Below are 5,814 nucleotides of genomic sequence, written 5' to 3'. Positions count from 1 at the left end.
AGCAAAATAGATGCAATTTATAAATTGAATCCAGTAGTATAAATTGCAATAGAAAGATTTTAATATAGAAGATGATATTATGTACCTTATAATAGAACATTTGGCGGTGGCTGATATGATCTTGTATTTAGCTGCATATCAGAGCGTTTTTGAGTAATTGTTAAATAAAGTATTATTAGGAATAAAAACAAACAATTGTGTTAGAGTAGAAATTATATTAACCTTGCTAGATTATTGAAGACTTCTTTGAAAACTACATTGGTGGTAGAAGTCATATTTTTCTGGTCTTTATCATAGATAAAAATTGTTAAGCCTTTCTTTGTTTTGACCCTTGATAATGCAACATATAATTGACCATGGCTAAAAACTGGTTTTGGCAAATAAAGTCCAACTGTGGATAGTGATTGTCCCTGAGATTTGTTAATTGTCATTGCATAAGACAACATGATTGGAAATTGTCTTCTTAAAAGTTTAAAAGGCCATGGTGATTGTGAAGGGGACATGGACATTCTTGGAATGTAAACCATATGGCCTAAATTTTTGCCAGAAATGATTTCAGCCGCAATTACATGTTTCACTAGTCTTGTAATTATTAATCTAGTGCCATTACACAGGCCTTGAGTTTGGTCTAAGTTCCTTAAAAGCATTATAGGAGTTCCTATTTTAAGCTTGATACAATGATTTGGCAGGCCAGATGTCATCAATGAATTAAGGAATTCAGTAGTTATTGTTTGAAAATGACAACTTTCATTGGTTTCTGATTTGTCTATAGAGTCAGAACTTAGGTATTCCATGTGTTCACCTATGATAATTTTTGTAGTTAGTATGGCAATTGTAAAGTTGAAGATCACTCCAAAACAACAAAAACATAAAATAGATATTAATATTTAAAAATTGGTAATTAAGCACGGCTAATTTAGCTAGATGTAATATGAATTGGATTAGTGATTCTATGATTACCTTGGATTAATGATAGTATATAATCATTGACCTGTCGGACTGTTTCGTTGGTTGAAGCTAATATTGCCCTGTTGTTGAAGTATTGAGCATCATTGTGATCCTGTGTTAAATCTGGGAATGTTGAGTTAACTATGACATGGATTGGATCATCATATTGAGTTATCAACGGGTCCTCAGGGATTTCAATTGTGGAATGGCCATAATTTTCATGTCCAATAATTTCATCTCCAATGTCTAGGATCCACTTAGCAAATGCGGCAGTTTCTTGTTCATCTGGTGATTGTTCATTGTTCTGCAAACGCATGTTTTTTGTCAGTCTTAAGACCTGACAACAATCCCATAAATAAGAGGAATTGATTGTTGTGTTGACAATGTCTGAGCGACTTCCCCTTGGAATGACTGACAATATTTGTCGGAAGTCTCCACCAAATACGATGACTTTACCTCCAAATATTTGATTTGAACTGGGTTTAGTTTTAATTATATCTCTTAAACTTTGGTCAAACACTTCAAAAAAAAATTTATGACCCATTGGTGCTTCATCCCAAATAATTAGGCTTGTTTGATTTAGCAATTCAGCCAATTCACTCCCTTGATGAATGTTGCATGGTGAGTCTTCAAAAATGGGTACAGGTATTTTGAATTTTGAATGTGCAGTCCTGCCACCTGGCAACAATAGAGAAGCTATGCCGCTGGAAGCAACTATAATAACAATTTGATTGTTTGCTCTCAATGAAGTTGCCAATGTTCTCCATATGAAGGTTTTTCCTGTACCTCCAAATCCATATAGGAAAAACATGCCACCTTGATTTTTGTTGACGACTTCAATGATTTGGTTATAAATTAATGTTTGTTCATCTATAAATATGTATTAGTTTATGTTAGATGCAAAAGAAGAACAATTTAAATTTAAATTCGAAAGGTATGGCACCTGTCATGGATGAAAAAAGTTGCAAAAATTATGATCTGGTCTCATCATTGTTGTAATTTAGTTATGCTAATATTAGGCTATTGCCTAGATAGGACGTGCAATCAACATCCTCAGGATATGGCATTGAAGGATAGTCTTTAAGTGATTTTTGGTTTACGTGCAACAGTTGTTCAATCTCGAGGAATGCCAAATTACTCAGATGATTATCATCGATATATAATTCTAACACATTAGACGTTATCAGTCAAATTATGATTATGGTTGATGCGATCTCATGTAAAAATTAATCAAAACAAACCTGTATTTATTGTTGATTTGCTATAATGATATGCAATGTCATTAGCTAGCCAATGCCAAGTTTGGTTCCAAACTTCTTTAGGTTTATTGATGACACCTGTTAAAAGCATCAACACAAATAATTTCCTCAAATAATTAGTTGTGCCCTAGTCCTTTACCTCTTTGATTGCTTCAATGAATTCTCTGTCATCTTGTAAAAACCCCATGGCAAAGCATGCTTCTCTATATGTAGGGTATTGAATATTTGTAACAGTTCTAATATCCTCAAATGAAGTTGCTCCTTTGCATCCAATAAGCATCATCCTCAAATAAAACAATTCTCCTGTCGTTGGTAGGACCCATATAAGCCTTCCAATAGTGTATCCTTTCTTTCTAAGGTGCCATGATCTAGTCTTTGATTATATACAAACTTTGAAACAAATTCTGAATAAGTTAGAGTTCTTCCTTCTCAAAAACATTTGTTGGCATTCATCCAAGCTAAAAATTTGGAATCTGAAATGCTTGGCTTGGATAGGACATCATCAATGTCATCATGGTTCTCATAAAGAACACTGTGTTAGCTAGACATGGCAAGAAAACCCGTACCCGTGGGTACCCGCCCGAATCTGTCCCGACTTTGATGGGTAATATCCGAGTTGACCGGGTATGGGTTCGGGTTTGGGTTTTTCCCGATGTCCAAAGGTCGGGTAAGAGTACGGGTATGGGATTATTGTATCTGCCCCGACCCCGACCCCGGACCCGCCCTGCCACTTGAAAATAACATAAATAAAAATGTGCACCTAGGAATAAGTTTGTCTGGTAGACCATCATACCAGCAAAAAAAAGCACGACCCAAGGTCCATTGAAAAGACACTCCGCTGGGCCAAAAAGTGAACCCGATGAAGAAATGCAAAACCCTAAACACATTAAGGTTTGGCTGTAACCTAGAGCTGGCCGTTTCTCTCATTGATAGTTTCAAGTCTCGGTAAGATCTTCTTCCAACTCAGAAACTAGATCCGCTCGCCTTCTTCGTTTAGATTATCATTATACTGCTTTTATGCAATTTTATTCTTGCTTTATGTTGTATCATGGAAAATGGTTTTAAGTAGCCGCTGAATGTGGAAATTGTTCCTTATAATTCATATATGCATTTTTGTGTAACATCAGACTCTAACAATCACAGAGAAGATAGATAGAAAATAAAATCTTGAGAAGTTGTGCCATCTCTCCAAAGGTACCAGCTACCTCGAATTGACCCCATCTGTTTTTGTTTTTTCTTTTTTTCCTTCATTCTAAATAACTCTATGTGTTACTACTTTGTTGCTTTCTTCTCTAGCAAATGGTCAACTGGCTTGAGATATATGGACACAACATTGGCATAACTTGCTATGTTCACTAACATGCTATGTTTCACAGTTCACTAACTTATAAGTTATCATGCTTATGTATATATGTCTTTATCAATCTGGTTAATTGAGTTACTCTATGTTTTGGGGATGTTGGTTTCCTAATTCCTAATTAGGGGCTGGATCTCTACTTGATGTCTCAATCTAATTAATAAAAGCTGCTGCATGATTTTGTCTTTGGGCCTTGCATGTATGCCTTCAATTCCAGTAACCATAGCTAGTGCGTAGGATTACCTAACTAGCAACCACAAATATACCTGCAGTAACCATAGCTAGTGCGTAGGATTTTGTCTTTGTCTTTGAACCTAAATTGAATTATAATTGAACCTAAATTGAATTAATTTTTTTTAAGAATTATTTCAAGAAAAAATATACTATTTTATAAAATTATTTGGATTAGTCAAATTATTTCTAAAAAACAATTTAGTCAATCAAACTGATTTTTATTTAAATATTTTTTATTTGAAAAAAATAATACTTCGAAACCAATTCTATTCGTTTTTTTATACCAAACTAGTATGCATTCTCCTGCTATGCTGTCAGGTTTTACAGACACGTCAAACAATTTTTACACTATTATTACTTATTTTAAATGATGCATAATTATACTTTTTACAATGTTATATTTGATTATAAAATCATTACTGCTGTTTCACAGTTCTCTAAAATGTTATACTTCGAAACCAATTTTTACACTAACATGCTATGTTTCATGGTTCTCTAAAATCATTACTGCTGTTCTTCCTCTTTCTAAGCTAGCTGTCACCCATCATTGCTTTTTGAAGTACTATTCTCTGCACTAGTTGAAGTCCATGGCATAAAATATGCAAAATGAGGAACCTAGTTCACACCAACTAACTCCACAGTCTTCAGACTATCCTATTCCGCTGTCTTCACACCAACCAACTCCAGTAGAAAGTTCTACCAGTACAACTAAAGGTCCTAATAATGAACCTATGCAACAACCACCTAGCATGGAGGTGGATGACCATGGTGTATCATCAACAAAAACTGGAGGGAGGCTCAAAAGTATTGTGTGGAACCATTTTGATAAGATTATAACGGTTGATGGGCAAGATAAGGCCCAATGTAAATACTACAAAAAGTTTCTCGGGGGAGCATCAAAGAATGGAACAAAGCATTTGCATGCCTATATGGAGAAATGCATTCAAAAAAGGTTACATGACAAAGGGAAGGTACAAACATTTCTTATTCCTAAGGTTACACGAGGTAGACAAGAATTGACTGCTGGAGGTTATAATGAAGAAAATGCAAGGAAGGAGCTTGCATGTGCTATTATCATGCATGAATATCCACTTTCAATAGTGAATCATGTTGGGTTTAGAAGATTTTTAGCTACACTCCAACCACAATTTCAATATCCTTCACGAAACACTATAAAGAAAGAGATATTTAATGTTTATGACTTTGAAAAATCAATTGTTACGAAGTTGTTGGATACAAATGAAGGAAGGGTGGCAATTACATTGGATATGTGGACTGCAAGCAACCAAAAGAAAGGGTATATGGCTGTCACAGCTCATTACATTGATAGCTCATGGACTTTGCAAAGTCGCATTTTGAGGTATTAGCAACATCCTTAATTTTATAGCTTCCCGATATATTGTGTTGGATATTTTTCATATATTTTTGTGTTGATATATTGTGTTAGATCTTTTTCTGTGATAGTGTGATTAAGTTATTTATTGTTATATTATATGCTAGGTTCATTTATGTTCCTTCACCTCACACAAGTGAAAGACTTTGCAATGCACTAGTTGAGTGTTTGCTGGATTGGAACATTGATACAAAATTGTCCGCTATCACTTTGGATAATTGTAGTACAAATGATTGCATGATTGAAAAAATTAAGGATAAGTTGCAATTAGGCACTTTAATTAAGGAAGGAGTGTTTCTTCACATGCGTTGTTGTGCACATATCTTAAATTTGATAGTAAAAGAAGGTTTAGGAGTTGTGAAGGATGGAGTGGAAAAAATTCGAGATAGTGTAGCATATTGGATTGCAACACCTAAAAGGCTGGAAAAATTTCAAGAAACTGCTAAACAATTGCGAACCCTTGCACCAAAAAGTTGAGTTTAGATTGTCCAACTAGATGGAATTCAACTTACAAGATGCTTGATGTTGCAATATCATATAAGGATGTGTTTCTCGATTAAAGCAGTGTGAAACTCAAATACTCTTGCTTTCAAGTGATTCACAATGGGAATTTGCAAAGGAAG

General features: G+C 34.6%; 1 pseudogene; it reads right to left on the bottom strand.

Annotated features, from left to right (window-relative positions):
* Nucleotides 1-222: 222 nt before the first annotated feature.
* Nucleotides 223-5,814, bottom strand: part of LOC106797647 (uncharacterized) — a 10,210-nt pseudogene continuing 4,618 nt past the window's right edge.

Source organism: Glycine max (assembly GCF_000004515.6).
Source record: "Glycine max cultivar Williams 82 chromosome 20 unlocalized genomic scaffold, Glycine_max_v4.0 Gm20_scaffold_142, whole genome shotgun sequence".
NCBI classification, from domain to species: Eukaryota; Viridiplantae; Streptophyta; class Magnoliopsida; order Fabales; family Fabaceae; genus Glycine; species Glycine max.
This window is presented reverse-complemented; position numbering and strand designations above follow the sequence as displayed.